The sequence below is a fragment of the Engystomops pustulosus genome, chromosome 7 (genome assembly GCF_040894005.1).
Source record: "Engystomops pustulosus chromosome 7, aEngPut4.maternal, whole genome shotgun sequence".
Classification (NCBI taxonomy): Eukaryota; Metazoa; Chordata; class Amphibia; order Anura; family Leptodactylidae; genus Engystomops; species Engystomops pustulosus.
In genome coordinates this window covers 156,318,376-156,337,429 of record NC_092417.1, presented here as the reverse complement: position 1 = coordinate 156,337,429, position 19,054 = coordinate 156,318,376, and the positions used below count along the sequence as shown (strand labels likewise).

Genomic DNA, 19,054 nt, shown 5'->3' with positions numbered 1-19,054 from the left:
CATTGTTCTTCACTGTGTTTTTTTAATTAAATGCTCGATCTCGAGCAGGGGAACTACTCGTCCGAGCAACGAGCCGTCTCGAGTACCCTAATGCTCGACCGAGCATCAAGCTCGGACGAGCATGTTCGCTCATCTCTAATCACTACCTTATACTAGATATAATTGATAAATTATTCCTATCACTTTTAGATTATGCTTCTAATTCTATAGTATCTATAATACTTTCTATTTAAAATTTGACCATTTTTCAAGCCTCAAAACAATGTTAGTATCAATAAAAGCTCAAACAAAGCTTTGCTGCGATGATGTCACATATTAATGTGGCCCCGTACCATACATAGTTTTGGAGGCCAGAAAAATTAAAATTCTATATCAATCTTAAAGTTAGTTTGGGTTCACATAGTGTTTTTGCCATACATTGTAAGGATATATAGGGAGGACTCCATATATGCCAATACTGTATGATCCGTCCTCTGGTCCTTCCTCCTCCCCCCTGAATGCGGGGGGGAGAAGGGGGAGCATGAATATCGACAGAAGCCAGTGATAGGCTGCTACCGATTTTCAGGAAGTTTAACTAGTGATGTTACTGTGGTCCTCCCTGTGCGCATGTTCAGTGAAGGCAGGGAGGACACATAATGCTGCGTCCGCCCCCCCCCCCCCTATAGATTTTAATGGCTTCCACTGAAGTGTCGCTCAGCAGGAGGGAGCAGGATGGAAAAACATAGCTTGTGGCGTCTTTCCATCCTGTTCGCTGCACAGTATACAATGTATATAATGTGCAGACAGAGGCAAAATGTATTTCTCTGTCTGCCAGTATATATCTGTGTATATGGAGGGAGTTTTTCCTGTGTATAAAAAATAACACTGTGTGAACTTAACCTTAACAAGGTCTTCATACAAAATTTCGGGGGAGCAGTGAGACCTATAATAGGTAGGACAAAAATAACGCAACTCATCTTCACACTATAAGATTTGTTAAGCGCTACAGAATATGTTGGGGCCAATGCCAGCATACCCGGGCAAGTGCCGGGGCCCAGAGCTGTGTGGAGGGCCCACTAGAGGCGAGAAAGGTGTCCAGGGATTCAGTTGAATAGAATAATATTGCCTTGGGGCACTTTCTCTGCTGCAAAACTTGGGCGGTACAGTACAGTAAAGGGGCTCGCAGAGGCTCTGTTCCCAGGGGCCTACATAAACCTGGAGCCAGCCCTGCATGGCGCTATATGAATAAAGATTATTATTACTATTCCTCTATTTCAGTGCTGATTCTGGTCTCCATCGCACCGGAAGTGATGCCACATGACTGCTCATGAATTACCTGTAATAGCTGATGAGGCCTGGACTGACAGCACTGGAATGGAGGAATGTATGAAGGTGAATTTTGCTGAATGTCTTACTCTTATGTGCTCCCCAGAAATTTTAAACAAAGCAATAAGACCCCCTAATATATTCTAAATGCTAACTATAATTTTTTTATGTGTTTTAATATGACTGGTCCTAAGTTATACTTACTGTACCTTAACTTACCTAAAGAGCCTAGAGATCCTGGCCCTTACTCTGTCCATGAACCTTCTTACAGGGATGCAGGACCCGGTGCAGCAGGATGTTTCCTCTTCCTCCTCTGCTGCTGCCTCCTCTGCAGGATCTTCTTCAGGTACTTCTGAAGTCTCCGCTTCAGGCTCTTCTGAAGTCTCCTCTGCAGGATCTTCTTCAGGTACTTCTGAAGTCTCCGCTTCAGGCTCTTCTGAAGTCTCCTCTGCAGGATCTTCTTCAGGTACTTCTGAAGTCTCCTCTGCAGATGTGTCCATCGCTGACTCCTCGTCCAGGATCCTCACGCCGTCATCAAGCTTCATGTAGATCGGCTGCAATAGATCAGAAAATGGTCAGTTTGATGGAATAATCTGAGAATTGTGTGTGAGATTTCTGTCTATATTTTATAAGTCTCTTACCCCGTCCTGGGAATCTTCATTGGAGTCTTCATCCTTGGAGAAGTAAAGAGAAAACATTGTATTAATTATAAGGAATCCTGGATCTGATCCATCCAAGTCCAGCATCTCCATAGTTTGTATGTTCTCACTGTCTTTACATTGTGATACAGTCACATCTATGATGACATTTCTGGATTTCTCTTCCATTACAGGAACAGAGAAGTAAATGTAAGTGTTGTCTCTGTGGGCAGCGCTACAGAACATGTGAGCGCTATATATGTAACTGGATGTACATTGTGTAATTGTATCACATTGTCCTCGGTGGAGAACAGGCAGTGAAGTGAATGTGTCACCTTCTAGCATTGGGAATAGCAGCTATAGACATCCATGTGATGATATGAGGATTATATTATGTTGTATGTTCTGGGGGTTTGCTGGAAGGACTTACATAGCGCTCAAGGATCCGCAGTCCAATGGCTCTTGCCTGTTATAAGAATATAAAATATACAAATCATAAATTATTAGTGAGTTTCTAATAATTCAACTTTAGATAAATCTCTAGAAATATTTGGAAATGATAATAAAATAAGACACTGATGTTCAGGGGTCTCTGGTCTTGTGTACAGTAGGTAATGGCTTGTTCCCATCTCCCCCCCATGTGTGCCCCCCCCCCCCCATGTGATGGACGTCTTGTTATGATGACAGTATAATATGACATGTAACATAAGAAGACGTGTACATGTACATATGTGTAAGAAGCGGGAAAGATCTGAGCTCATGTTCTCACCTTCTCGAAGGTGAACTCTTCCTCCCGGAGATTCCTGAAGAACTGGACAGAGGACACTTCATGGTTAGTACAGGGTATAAAGTTATTACAATAAAGGATGAGGATTGACATGACATTTTGTGGAAGATATTTTAGGATATAAATGATATCTAGACATCACTGGTCCTTCTCCTGTGACCCCTGAAGACAATGACTGACCCCAGGCACATCCAGCCTTGGCGCCATGTACACAAGGGGACAAAACTGCTCTAAGGATCAGCCATGGGCTCCAGGTACTGAAGAACCTGAGGAGTCTATTATTATCATCTCCTGAATTGGTCTCTCCTATGTGATTCATGAAGGGGTAGCCTGGAATTTACCAAAACCTCAATGATTGGCAGGTTTATTCAGAAATATGTGCTATTGTTTGTGTATATCTAACTCTGACAAGTGTGATGTGGGATCTAGTAGTATCACTTACCTGGTCCTCGGCGGTCCTCAGGATATGCTCCATGATGAATAGAGGTGGAGGCTACAATAAAACTTCTCATTTTAGTTTAGAAAATAATTACATAAAATTCTGGTATTTAAAAAAATTGATAATTATATAAATTGGAACTTTATGGAAAGATCGTATCCCAGCTGTTGGATGGAAGTCCCATAGTAAAATAATAATTAGTATCTTAAGTATGTGATTACCAATTCTATCAATTATATATACACCATTTATATTAAGATATATAGATACATTCTTTTCTATGTCTAGTCACAACAACACAACGGACAGGCACTACCAGTGTAAATCAAATTTGATGAATGTCCACGCATCCTTGTCAATATATGTAATCAACCAGAGAAAAGAATGGATGCGTACATTGGACTCAAAGTACAAAATATATTTTATTGCATCGTAACAAAGACACGACAAAAAAAATTTAAAACACTTAAAATGTACACACTTTCGTATGTCCGACTCCCATGGGTCATGGTGTGACCCAGCACTCCCTGGCTCAATCCGCCCACAAATAATATCCAAATCACAAATATCACAAATAGTAAAGTAAGGCAGAATAAGAATCAACAAATTAATGAAAAATACCACTTACCCCTGAGGAAGTCACCCCGAGGTGACGATACGCGTGGGGTTCTCCGCCTCCCCGGCTCTCTGTCCATGCACCTTACTCAGTCCACTAGGCTCTCTGAGGATAATCCTAAAGGGTATTGTATTAGTAGGGCAGTCTCATAGTACTTGGTATTTTTCATTATTTTGTTGATTCTTATTCTGCCTTACTTTACTATTTGTGATATTTGTGATTTGGATATTATTTGTGGGCGGATTGAGCCAGGGAGTGCTGGGTCACACCATGACCCATGGGAGTCGGACATACGAAAGTGTGTACATTTTAAGTGTTTTAAATTGCTGGAGGGTAAAGAGAGGAAGAAAGAAGAGACCGGTCTATGGCCATGGTGTATAGCCTCATATGGAATTGTGTATGATGACCGCCATAGGCTGCGTTTGTTTTCTATGGCGATCATCATACCACAATTCCACATGAGGCTATACACCATGGCCATAGACCGGTCTCTTCTATCTCTCTCTCTTTACCCTCCAGCAATCCGTTTCTGAGGAAGATCACCAGACCAAAACATTACATTGATGTGGATTGCTTTCTGTTGTTTCAATAAAGAAATTGTGGTCTTTTTGCACAAGAATTGATTGCCGATTATTATATATTATTACATAGAAACGCATATGTCTGTATACAAGTTGAATCAATGGAGAGCACATGGACAAATTCTACATTTTATAGTTACTGTAAACTAGAATATTGGTCCAGTGTTGGCCCACATTGACACATCATGGCCCTTTCCCACAATATATAATCTCCTGCTTCCTGTACATTTATTTACTTTGTGCCCCATTATTCACACTGTTCCCTGTTTATAGAATGTGCCCCATCCAGATAAACCCTGTATACCCCCAATACTGTATAACCTGCACACCCCTTCTATACATTATTCCCCAGCAGCATGTATTATATATACCCTCCCAGTGCCCGCACTTACATACATGGTACAGCCAGGTTAGTCACCAGCAGCTAAAGATTACCCAAAATGGAGACATCCGGCTCCTATGTCCAGAGACACTGACCCCAGGACAGAGGACGAGCGCAGACAGTGACCTGTGCCCCCCTATGTCTTCATACTGTAAGTGTGATGTGTAGCCTCATATAGTAAGGTCTGTGGTGGGAGGTTTAGGCTATAACTGTCCCCTGACGAAATTGCCCATATTATATCCATTATTTGCGGGACATATTATACATAGAACTTTATAACCATTTTATTCAATCTGTTTTACAAGATGATACAATACAAAGTAAACAACAGAGAACAATAGAAAACAAAGTAACATAAAATGAAACATTTCTCTATTCCTGATAAGCTTAGTACAGAGATTATGTAGGTAACACTGACAGCATTGGTGGAGCAGGCCAGAAGTGCCGACGCCATCATTGTCGACACATCATAGGCCTGCTCGTCCTCCGGCAGTCGCTCCACATCTTCTCCCCACATGGCGGCTCCTGAAGAGAAGGAACATGATAAAGACCTGGAGCTGTGATTGCATCTGTTACTACGTCTGTACATTTACTAAACTCCTGTATTGAGGCCCATTTTGTACGCCTTATTTTCTCTGCCAGTCCAGGAGTCACATAGAACTTAATGGAGGACATTTCAGGGGACCAGGAGACCTTTGTTTTCCTCACCTGTAGGGGGTCCCAACAGGTGGACCCTCAGTAATCATAAACTTATCATTTATCTTGTAAATAGCGGATAAGTCTCCATAATGGCAAAACTCCATAAAAAAGTTTAACTTAAACCCATTTAAAAAAGTGTAATTATTTAAACTCATTTACAATATTTTGCAATATATATACACTGGAATATAAGTAAAAGGCTTCTTATATATAATGTTGTTGGTTACTTTTAGCTTTTTCCTAGTTTTGTGTCCCAGGATGACCCTCAATGGCCGAGTGATATCAGTTATAGATGATAATGGACGTCCTCCCTCCATCACCCGTCATCCTGGGACCAGAAAACAGGGAAGACGCTGCCCGGAGTGGAAGAAGAGCGGTCATGGATCCAGTACAAGTCTATACATTGGGTACTGCCACTATACTGTGCTGTATGTAGTGTATACACTGTGTACTGCCTGTATACTGTCCTGTGTGCAGTGTATACACTGTGTACTGCCCGTATACTGTCCTGTGTGTAGTGTATACACTGTGTACTGCCCGTATACTGTCCTGTGTGTAGTGTATACACTGTGTACTGCCCGTATACTGTCCTGTGTGTAGTGTATACACTGTGTACTGCCCGTATACTGTCCTGTGTGTAGTGTATACACTGTGTACTGCCCGTATACTGTCCTGTGTGTAGTGTATACACTTTATACTGCCCGTATACTGTGCTGTATGTAGTGTATACACTGTGTACTGCCCGTATACTGTCCTGTGTGTAGTGTATACACTGTGTACTGCCCGTATACTGTCCTGTGTGTATATAGTATATATATGACTAGGACTTACCAGCTGATGATGAGGAAAGTGCCACCTGCAATCAAACAGAAAAACAGCAACAAAGAAGCACAAAACACAGAAATACACACAGACACAGAACAACAGATAAGACAAGACAGACAAAAATAATTCCCTCTGTGGCTCAGAAGAAGGAAATCCCAAATCGCTCCTCGCAGAAGACGAGACGCTGTGGACGCTCCAAATACTGACTGGCAGTTGGTCAGTTGCTGAGCAGGTGCCAGGTAGTGACCAATCACACGCCAGGCACCTGCCAGTCACATGACCTCTCAGCAATGTATCCAGGTGTGTCACCACTAATATACAGGACAATAACAGCGCCCCCCATGGTCATGGATTAATAATGTCCACGTTCATCATTTCCATACCATTCCTTTATCAGTACTAGACTTACACATAAGCATAGTGGGCCTGAGCTCAGAGCCAGATTATGTGTATTATACAGCAGTAAATAGCAATGAGGCCTCAGCCGCCAACAACCAACATGGCCGCACCTCCATGACAATATATGCCTCAGGCCTTATTCTACAGCAAGAGATTGTATTCCCACCTTCTTATCATGGATAATGATATACTGCATTAGTATCTATATATTATTGCTGTCAAAGCTGTTTCGTATTATATTTTTTGAAGCTGTTACATCCATAACAGTGTTGGTGATTTTGGGGAGTCTGGGACTGCTGATCAGAAGACTGGGGAACTCTTATCCCCCTGTGAATAAAGCACCAATGTGCATGTGTGACTGGCGCTCCATTCACTTCTATGGGAATGTGGTACATTACTGTCCCAGCAGCCTCATAGAAGTATTTAGGGAGTCCCTTTACCCCATGCAGTGTGGTAAAACTTTCCCCACAAAAATTTTCAGTCAAAAAAAAAATAAAAATACACCATTGTGATTTTCTTGCTCTGCACATGGAGAAAGCTGTCAATCTGCGACTGATGTATGGGAAAAGTCTGCGGCTCCTGTATACACGGGACTCAAAGCTCACAACATTTGCAGCATGTGGCAAATTATATATTATATTATGGAAGCCATATTACATTGTATTTTCAAAAACATTTGTTTATTTGCAAACTGTATATATATATATATATGCTGTATGTATGTGTTTATATCATGGGATTAACAAACATAGTCGCAGGGTGATTACATGAGCACCATGACCAGGCTGAGAGGTGGAGAGGGCTGGCATCTGGTGTGCCCCCTCCACCACTTATGGAGGTGCTGGACCCATTGCCGGTGCAGGCCACCTCATAGGGGAACTATGAAATATACAGTGGGGGGGGGGGTATTTAGTCAGCCACCAATTGTGCAAGTTCTCCCACTTAAACAGATGAGAGTGGCCTGTAATTAATATCATAGGTAGACCGGAACTATGAGAGACAAAATGAGAAAACACATTTTCTGATTTTTTAAGAATTTATTTGCAAATTGTGGTGGAAAAAAAGTATTGGTCAAAAATAAAGAACATCTCAATACTTTTATATGCTTTGCTCTAACATAGGAAGAGAGTGGGCACTGCCAGCATATCCCTGGTCATGTGATGTCACACAGGGTGAACGGCTCCTTACATCCCATGTCATGTGATGTCACACAGGTGCAAGGCTCTTACACCCCTGCCCATGTGATGTCACATAGGTGCATAGGCTCATTATATCCTTGGTTATGTGAGACTGTAGGGACTTGTAAACTTAGCCCAAAATATTCAGGCTCTTGACCTTAAATCCTCCAAAATTAAACCAGCCATCAATGGACACCACACCGTGTTCCTTGTTGTGGGTATGTGGGGGGGCCACAGCATTTATTTTTAGAGAAACAATTAATTAATTAAATAACCAATAGAAAAAATGCAAAATAGTTTTCATGCCCATCCGGGCCCTTCGCTTCTTCTTGAGCAAAAACCTTTCACCCGAATGGCGTCAGACGTCATGTGGGCACCTTCATCTCGCCTTCGGGCATGTGAAAATCCGCCAATGCTGTGACATCTGAAAGGAAGACAGTACAGCCAGAAACCGGAAAACCACCTGTAAACGAAAATTAACCTGAGGGCAAGGGTGGGTGGGCGACTTCACACCGCTCGGTCCTGAGGGCAGAAGGAAAGAGGCCCCGCCACGTGCCCCCAATGCTTTTAAACCACAGGGCGGGCCCCAATAAGCCCGCCCAATCCAGCCCCTTTTTGGGGCCGCCTAAAGAAGGGGCCAATCGCCTTTTAAGCCGCCTTCTGCACCATCACCAGAAATCCCCTACAGTCCCCAGCCCCTTCTCTATGCGATTTGGGGCTAATGATGTCACACAGGTGCAAGGCTCTTTATATCCCTGGTCATGTGATGTCACACAGGTGCACAACTTGTTAAATCCCTGCCCATGTGATGTCACACAGGTGCATAGGCTCATTATATCCTTGGTCATGTGATGTCACGCATGTGCACAGCTCATTATTTCCCTGGGCATGTGATATCACACAGGTTCAAGGTTCATTATATCCCTGATCATGTGATGTTACAAAGGTGCACGGCTCATTATAAGGCTACATTCAGACGGCCGTATGGGGGACGTATATATGTCTGACGTATATATGCTGTATATACGTCCCCCATAGAGGGCAATGGGTGCACGCTGACGTATGGTGCCACACACATGTCCTATCTCTCCCCGTAATACAGCGCCGTGCGCTGAGGGGTGGGGGTGAGCAGTCCTATGGTACGGCGGGCACACTGTCGTGTGAATGTAGCCTAACACAGAGATTAATCAGAGCTATGCGCTATAATGAACTGTGCACCTGTGTGACATCACATGACCAGGGACGTTTTTTCTATCCACAGGAAGCAAAGTTCGTATAGAGATCTAGAAATTTGATAGAATTGATACAGAAACTATAGTTGGAAATTGTATAACTTTTCATTACATAAAGAATATCAACCATTTGTCATAAGTGGACAACCCCTTTAAGGCTACTATTATGCCCTAGCTATAGCAAGATATAAAAACTTTTATTTTACAAATAAACATTTACAGACAAAAATCAATGACCCAAATTTTTTTAATCCTTTCATTTATTTGAGGTGCCTGCATTTACTTTTTTACAAAACTTAACAGTGAAAATCGGTGAACCGAGAGCAGTGAAACAATGGGGCACATTTACTTACCTGTCCGGAGGAGTTCACAGAAAGTGCACTGTGCCGCGATTCACTAATATTGTGCGCCCAAAATCCTGCATGTGTCGCTTCCCCGCTCAGGTCCGCCGGAGTTCACCTTCTTCTTCCTTGTGAATGTAAGTGCATTGTCTTGTGACACAATTTGAAAGTTAAATCCCGCACTCAGTCCAAATCAGTCGGATCGTCCAATGGTGCGTTCCTCGATTTCGGTCAGCTGAAAGCAGCGCAGCTACGCCAAAAACCGATCTCGTGTGACACAGTCCCAGCGCAAACCCCTGTTAAATAGCTGTCAAAGCTGTGCAAATCCCGAAAACAGTGAACAAACGAAAGTGTGATCCGCGACCCTTAGTAAATAAGCCCCAATGTCTTCCTACTATCAGCACCTCAATTCCTTTACAAAAAGCGTGACCACTACACCACTAAAGACATAACTGTCACGGATGCCCCCGCGATCCTGAAGGGTGCCCCCGACTGCATAAGGAGGGCGCCCACTGACTGGGTGTGTCCTAGTGTTGCAATTTATTACATGGGGCGTTTGCACTTTAAATAGGGGTGGTATTTGCTTCCTTTCTCCTCCCTGCTGCTGCTGCTCAGCCCCTCCCATAGCTGAGCCTTTATAGGGCGGGCACTGGGCCTGCACTTCCTCTTGCTCGCGCCATCTTCAAGCTGTCCCTCCCTCCCTCCCTACTGTTACTTTGTTTTTGTTTTTTGATGTTTTCGGTTTTCAGTGATCATCTCAAGTCACAGCTGACAGAAAATGTGAATTGATGTGGATTTTGCCCGGAAGTCGAAGTGCTGATTCGGGAGTCCGGTTGAGCAAACCGCTTCGGGCAGCTATGGTTTACAAAGAGATGGATGAAAATTGTGGTTAAATTTTTAAAAGTATTAAGTAATAATTGTTTTCGGAGATCATCTCAAGTCACAGCTGAAGGAATATAAGAATTGATGTGGAATTTGCCCGGAAGTCGAAGTGCTAATTCGGGAGTCCGGTTGAGCAAACCGCTTCGGGCAGCTATGGTTTACAAAGAGACGGACGGAGATTGTGGTTAATTTTGAGTATTAAAGTAATAATGGTTTTCAGTGATCATCTCAAGTCACAGCTGGCGGAAAAGAGAATTGATGTGGATTTTTTCGGAAGTCGAAGTGTTGGTTCGGGAGTCCGGATGAACAAACCACTTCGGCAGCTATGGTTTCCAAAGAAACGAACAGAGATTGCGGTTAATTTTGAGAATATAAAAATAATAATAATTGTGTTTATCAGCAATAAATAGCTGTGACCTTTTCTGCCCAACAGGAAGCCTCGTGTCATCATTTCTTAGTTATGCTTAGTTATAAATGGTTTATGGGGTTAATGTTACGGGTAGGATTATGTATCTTTACTAAAGTGCCTTAATGTGTAGTTAAATGGGTAATGTTTACTACCTCCCAGTCATGTCTTTGGTGATAGTGATAGTGGTGATCCGGACATGGCTACCTATACCACATTCCAGCAGGCCCCAGAGTGGAGGCGCAGACATAATGGAGGGGACACATGACAGGGGCTGCGGAGCTTGCAGCCTCACAGGTAAGGTTCATCTAGAGGTCATTCGGGAGGGGGATGTTTAGGATAGAGAAAAATTAATGTCAACAAAAAGAGGGTGGGGGTCAGAGCTTTTATAAGTCCCTGTCACAGAGACAGGACACCACTTGCTGGGAAGAGCTGATTGGAAATTTACCCACCCACCCGCCCGATAAGATGGCAGATTCTATGGATGTTATGTGGTCGTGTTTTTTCAAAAAAGAAAAAAGAAAGAAAGAAATAATATAAGAGTGAAATGTGTTTTGAAATGTATATTAATAAAGGAATATCATTGTTGAAGTGTAAAAACATTTTTTTTTTTTTTGAACATGTGTTGCTATGTATATAATTGTTTCTAACTTGAATGCAAATTGTAACTCTTTGCCACAGCGGCAGGGGAGATGGGGTACTTGAAGGCGATTAAGAAGAACTAGTAATTAAGGAAAGGTCCACTTGGACGAGTGGAAAATGGGAATTTTAAGCTGGGATAGTTTGCTCAGCTTTGGGGAACGGATTCCTGCGGGCAAGGCCCCCAGGGGGAATTGGGAGTTAAAATGCCTTCCAGGACCCCTTTAATGTGTTATATTGTTTTATTAAGTTAATAAACATAGGCCGCTGTGGCCTTTTTTCCACATTTCTTGTAATGTGCTTCTTGGGGAGAAACTATGGGGGAGGTGGTATTGTATATTTGGTGGTCACAGCAAGAAATAGAAGTCCCCTGGTCAGTGGCGTAACTACCGCCGTAGCGGTTGCTACGGGGCCCGTGAGGTTCAGGGGCCCGGGGATGCACGCTCCCTGCAGTGCTTTGCCACGGTCTGGGGTAAGTGGTCCGGGGCTGCAGTGCCGGGTGCCTACCGGATCGTGCCCCCGGGCCCCTCCCTCTCTGTGCATCTACACATCTCTCTTGAGCCCACCCACCCATCCACCTCTCTAACCCGCCCCCCCAGCCACCTCTCTGACCCGCCCGCTCATCTCCCTGACAGTTGACACTCTGCCCCCCCCCCTTCCGCCGCTCGGTATATACTGTGTATAGATGTATGTACTGTGTATAGATGTATATATTGTATATATACTGTGTATATGTGTGTATATATGCATATACTGTGTATATATGTATATACTGTGTATATGTGCATATACTGTGTATATGTGTATATATGTATATACTGTGTATATGTGTGTATATGTGTATATGTGTGTATATGTATATATATACTGTGTATATGTGTATATATACTGTGTTTCCTGGTCGTCCTACGGCAGCACTGAATGGGTTAAGTCTCACGTCCTCCTATTGGACAGAAGATAACAATTGATTAGCAATAGAGATTGGCAGGCTGACTCCCTATAAAATACCCCTGAGCCAATGAACACACGTGTTTTTTTCTTCTGTGGAAGTGGATAACAAGAAGTTTGGTTGAGCGTTGGCTCCCTGTCCCACGGTTTGGGTGTTCCATTCCCTTGGGACCGCTGCCCGATGGCAGCTTGCTGCATAACCCGAGTGTGTTACAGGGTCACTGCACAGCACAGGACGTCTGTTGTTGTGTGTCTTCCAGATGCCCTCAGGAAGAAAAAGTGCCAGAAAGAGCAGGCATAGATGTTGTACTACCTGTCACCAGCCCTTACCAGAGGATTGGGAACCAGACTTGTGTGCAGGATGCACTCCACACCAGGAGGAGATGAGCTTACAGGCAGATTCCACCAGGTTTTTTTCTTGGCTTAAAACTACTATCGCTCAGGCGGTAGCTGAAACCTCTCAATGTACAAATAGGAAAAGATCATATCCTGTACCATCAGATTCCCCAGGGCCCTCTAGTCATGAGGAGTATAGGTCTGAGGGGGAGGTCAGCTCAGAGGACGAGGCACAAGCCTCTCCAGATGATTTCTATCTGTTTAATAAAGAAGGTGTTTCCAGGCTTATAAAAGCCGTGAAAGAAGCAGTGGAGTCAGATAAAGACACTGAAGATCTCTCTAAGAGAGAAGCGCTTTATTATTTCCCTAAGAAGAAAGCCAAATATTTGCCCAGCCATCCAGATCTGAAGAATCTGATGGAGGCTGCTTGGAAAAACCTGATAGAAACCCCAACCCTGGGGTTAGATTTAAGTCTGTGTACAGATTGGATCCTGCTTTATCCGCTGAATGGGAGTCTCTCCCTAAAGTGAATATGTCTCTGGCTAAGTTAGCACTTAACTCCTTCTTTCCAGCTGAGGAGGCGACCCTCCTGAAAGATCCTATTGATAGGAAGATGGACTCGTTCATAAGGCGGGCCTATACCCATTCTGCAAATATATGTAAAACCTCTCTGGCTTCTGTTCCGGTGGCAAGGGCATTGAGGATCTGGCTAAGCCAGCTTACCAATGATGTCAAGGATGGTGTATCAAGGAAGGATATTGTAGAGGATATTTCTCTTCTCAAATCAGCGGCAGAGTTTCTTTGCGACTCTCATGTGGATACAATCAAGCTAACATCAGCCAGCCTGGCCTCCATAAATTCTATAAGGCGTGCGCTCTGGATAAAGCTCTGTCCGGGAGATGTCCCCGCTAAAACCCATTTTTGTAATCTACCATTTCAGCCGTCGAGTCTGTTTGGTCCACAGCTGGAAGAGATCCTGAAGGTCATCAATGATGACAAGGGCACTTCTTTCCCCAAGCCTAAGAAAAGAACAGCTTTTAAGTCCTTTCGTTCTAGGCAAAGATCTCCACAAGTCAGAAGACAGTTTAGAAGAGATGACAAAAGGGGTTTCAGGAATCGGTTTGTCCAGAATAAAAAACCTCATTCGGAGCCCTCCAAGAAGTCTGAATTATGACGCCAGGCCTGTCAAAGTCGGAGCAAGGCTTTCCCAGTTTTCCCACATATGGGTCAAAACTTCTTCAGACGCATGGGTCAATTCTCTTGTGAAAAGAGGTTATTCTCTGGAGCTAACCAGCTTTCCTCCAGACAGGTTCTTCATCAACCGATCTGGCAATCTAATTGTTCCTCATCTTCTTCAAGAATTCATACAAAAGGGTGCTTTGGAACCTGTCCCCTATCCCCAGAGAGGTTCAGGCGTGTATTCCAGAGTATTTCCTGTCCCAAAGCAAGGAGGATCTTGGAGGCTGGTGATAGATCTTACTTACCTCAACCAGTTTATTCTGAAGAAGAGATTCAGGATGGAATCAATCAGGACAACCATACCCTTAATCTCCAGGAACTGCTTCATGACGACAGTGGATCTGAAAGATGCGTATCTGCATATTCCAGTACTTCAGAGTCACAGGAAGTTTCTCCGGGTCGCTATACTACAGGACAAAACAGTACTGCATTACCAGTTCACGTGTCTACCCTTCGGTCTGAGTTCAGCACCCAGAGTTTTTACGAAGGTCGCCGTGGTGTTATCGGCAGCCCTCAGGTTACAAGGCATCCAGGTGATACCCTATCTAGACGACTGGCTTCTGATAGCTCAAACGGAGCACTTGATGTACCACGATCTAGCAGTAGTCCTGAAGACTCTGGAGGTTCATGGGTTTGTGGTCAACAAAAAGAAGTCGTCTCTGGTTCCTGCAACCTCTCAGAAATTTCTAGGTTTTATAATAAACTCTTCCAACATGACGCTCTCTTTGTCATCAGCCAGAATTACCGCTCTGAAGAAAGCGATCAAGCATCTGATTCTGCACCCCAGGACAACAATCAGGAAAGCCATGGCAGTCCTAGGTCGAATAACCTCGGCTATAGAAGCAGTCCCGTGGGCAAAAACCCATATGAGGGGTCTCCAAGCGTCCATTCTCTCCCAGTGGTCAAGGAGTCTGCGGTCCTTGGACAAACCAATGACGATCTCAGTCCAAGCTATCAAGGACTTAATCTGGTGGTTCCGAAACCCACTATTAGGCAGATCCATCCAATTCCTTCAGCCAGTGATCCTTACGTCAGACGCATCCAATTTGGGCTGGGGCGCCCTTCTGGAAGGCCAGTGGGTTCAAAAGAGGTGGACACGGTCCGAGTCCAAATTGCCTTCGAACCTCAAAGAAATGAGAGCTGTACGTCTGGCACTTCTTCACTTCTCCAGTCTCCTACTCGGGCAAGAAGTTTTGGTCCGATCAGACAACCTGGCAGTTGTCTTCTATATCAACAAGCAGAGGGGCACGAAGAGCCGGTCCCTTGCCAGAGAGTGTTCCCTCCTGATGACCTGGGCCGAGCAGACGGTTCACAACATCTCAGCGATTCATATCAGGGGAGTTTTGAATGTGCAGGTGGATTGGCTGAGCCGCAATCCAGTCAGACCTTCGGAGTGGTCTCTGAACAAACAAGTGTTCCAACAAATTGTCCAGAAAATGGGTCTTCCTCAGATAGACCTGATGGCGTCGAAATCAAACTCTCAGCTTCCCCAGTTTTGCTCCCTGTACAAGCAGGAGAACCCAGTGGTGGTGGATGCACTCTCATTCGACTGGACAGACCAATTTCTTTACATATTCCCACCGTTCCCTCTCATTCCGAGAGTGTTACAGAAGATCAGGAGAGAGAAAACGACAATTATAGCCGTGATTCCGTTTTGGCCGAGAAGGGCCTGGTTCCCTCTTCTCCTGTCATTGTCAGAAGGGGAATTCTGGTCTCTCCCTCCCCGGAAGGACTTGCTACTCCAGAACGGGTTCCTTCACCCCAACCCAGCACCTCTCCATCTGGTGGCCTGGAAGCTGAAAGGGGGAATCTAAGAAGGTCGGGGTTTTCGGATGAGGTTATTGACACATTGGCGGCCTCTAGGAAACCGAAGACGTTAAAAGTCTACCAACGTGTCTGGGGAATCTATAAGCAATGGTGCTTATCAAGAAGAGCTTCTTCTACTCATGTTCCTTCCCTCCTTCAATTTCTGCAGGATGGCTTAAAGAAGGGCCTGAAGTTTAATACACTGAAAGTCCATTTTACCGCCATTAATTCTTCCTTAGGCGGAATCTTCTCTGAGAACCTGTTGGTCAGGAGATTCTTCAGGGGTCTGAAGAAGTTAAAGCCTACAGTTATGTCACCTCTACCGTCATGGGATCTTTCTATTGTTTTAAAACATTTATGTCAAGAACCATTCGAACCAATCTCAGATATCCCTCTGCATCTTCTCTCCTGGAAGACTGTTTTCTTGGTGGCCATTTGTTCTGCAAGGAGGATTAGTGAAATCCAAGCCTTCTCCTGTAAGGAACCGTATCTGAGAGTCATGGAAGACTGCATAATTCTTCGTACAATGCCGGGTTTTCTGCCAAAAATACCTTCTCAATCGGCTTTAAATCAAGAGATCTTCCTTCCTGTCCTGGGTACAGATGCCCCGGAAGAAGAGCAAGGGAAGCTTCAAGCCCTGGATGTGAAAAGATCAGTTCTCGCTTATCTCCAGAGGGCAGAAGCTTTTAGGGAATCTGAAGCCCTGTTCTTACAGTTCAGAGGTCCTAATAAGGGAAAACGGGCTAGTAAGTCTACCCTAGCCAGATGGATTAAAGATTCAATTTCCATGTGTTATGATCTAGAAGGCCTTCCATCTCCTCTTAATTTGAAAGCGCATTCAACGAGGTCAACGGCTGCTTCATGGGCGGAAATATCCCATATATCCTTGGATCAAATATGCAAGGCGGCAGTATGGTCGGGTCCTTCAACCTTCGTCAGGCACTATAGGCTCAATGTGGGCCCCGGGGTAGGCTCGGCCTTCGGCAAGAGTGTAATTTGTTCGGCTGCCTCGAAGTAACCCTCCCCTTATGTTCTACTGCTTTTCAAGTCCCATTCAGTGCTGCCGTAGGACGACCAGGAATATCGAAATTTGCTCACCGAAATTTTGGTTTCCTGTAGTCCGTAGGCAGCACAAAGATCCCCCCCAATAAAAAATGCTTATTGCTGCATAAAAAAACACGTGTGTTCATTGGCTCAGGGGTATTTTATAGGGAGTCAGCCTGCCAATCTCTATTGCTAATCAATTGTTATCTTCTGTCCAATAGGAGGACGTGAGACTTAACCCATTCAGTGCTGCCTACGGACTACAGGAAACCAAAATTTCGGTGAGCAAATTTCGATAATATGTGCATGTACTGTGTATAGATGTATGTACTGTGTATATATGTATATATAATGTGTATATGTGTGTATATATGTATATACTGTGTATATGTGTATATATTGTATATATACTGTGTATATGTGTGTATATATGTATATACTGTATATATATGTATATACAGTGTATATGTGCATATACTGTGTATATGTGTATATATGTATATACTGTGTATAGATGTGTACTGTGTATATATGTATATACTGTGTATATGTGTGTATATGTGTATATATACTGTGTATATGTGTATATATACTGTGTATATGTGCATATGTGTATATATGTATATACTTTGTATAGATGTATGTACTGTGTATATATGTATATATTGTGTATATACTGTGTATATGTGTGTATATATGTATATACTGTGTATATGTGAATATATTGTATGTATACTGTGTATATGTGTATATATTGTGTATATACTGTGTATATGTGTGTATATATGTATATACTGTGTATATGTGAATATATTGTATATATACCGTGTATATGTGTATATATTGTATATATACTGTGTATACATATATATATATACTGTTTATATATGCATATTCTGTATATATATATATGTAAATCCTATGTATATGTGTATATATGCATCTACTATGCATACATGTATATACTGTATACAAATGCATTGAAGCAAATACTGTATTTTTACATGCATATATTTATATTAGCATATATATGTGCACATTTAAATATATGTGCATATATATATATATATATACATATATATATATAGATAGATGTGTGTTTTTGTATGTGGTAAGTATGTATGCTGTATATACTGAATGTGTGTGTATTTGCTGTATGTGTGTTTATTCTGTATGTATATGCAGCATGTGTGTATATGGTGTTTTTATCCTGCATGTATGTGTATATATGGTCAGTGTATACTGTATGTGTGTATGTATGTGTATATATATATATATATATGTGTGTGTGTGTGTATTGTAAATGTATTATATGTATATAATGTGTATACTGTATGAGTTTGTATATACTCTGTGTATTAGTGTATAAATGTATATGAGTGCATAAATGTGTGTGTATAAGTGTATACTTGTATGTATATGGGGGCGAGTATACGAGTGTAGAACTTTATGTGTGTATATATAAAGGTGTGTATATATCAGTGTATAAATGTGTGTAATTGTATAAACATGTCTGTATAGGGGTACCTTCCCAAGAACATATGGGGGACGTATATCTGGCCGCAAATTTGCTGCCGGATATACTTCCCCCATAAGCTTCTATACGCATGGGCTCGGTACGGTGAGCACAACGAGTACTCACTGTTTTGAGGAAAAGAGATAGAGCGTGCTCTATCTATGGCCGTAAGAACGGCCATGCGGATCTATTCTCTATGGAGAGGGGAGGGGTGAGCTGCGCTCACCTCTCCTCCTCTCCAGTGCGCCCGACGTGTGCCTGCCATATATATATATATTTTAAGGGGAAGGGGGGCCCCATAGCAGATTTCTCTGCCTCACATAGTTACGCCTCTGCCCCTGGTCATGGCAAAAATCTGGTCCAGGTTCGAGCAACCTCAATTCCGGCTCCCACACCTGCCCTCCCAGTCTCCGGCCTTCCCAGAGGCCGCTCCAGAGTCTCCTCCGAAGTGTCGTGGAACCCCTTCATAGCCGAGGAGAGTCCACATGGCTTTCTCCAGCTCCCTCTTGAGACTACATATCTGATCCTCCGAGTAAGGTGTTACGTTGGGCTGAGACATAGCTCCCAACCGTCCCGCTTTTGACGGGACAGTCACGGTTTTTCAGACCTGCCCCGCCGCCCCGGATAGATAAGAAAATGTCCCGATAAGTTCTGCATTGTCCCGGACCAACTGGCTTGTGGTTCCGACACAATGCAGAGCGGAGAACACGAGGCAGGAGCTGCAGGGTGTACTACCTGGCAGAGCGGAGTCTTCTGCCTCCTCAGTGCAGGCTCCGCCCCCAGTGTCTGTCTCTACCGGGGGATGACAGAGACACA

The 19,054-nt window shown here is 43.5% G+C and overlaps 1 long non-coding RNA gene across 1 annotated transcript; it reads right to left on the bottom strand.

Moving 5' to 3' along the window:
• Positions 1–2,703: 2,703 nt before the first annotated feature.
• Positions 2,704–6,449, bottom strand: LOC140069024 (uncharacterized). Its single transcript, XR_011848680.1, has 4 exons — positions 6,279–6,449; positions 5,167–5,273; positions 3,173–3,223; positions 2,704–2,754 (listed from the first exon to the last, which is right to left on the bottom strand). It is a non-coding gene; the product is annotated as an uncharacterized lncRNA (long non-coding RNA).
• Positions 6,450–19,054: the final 12,605 nt, after the last annotated feature.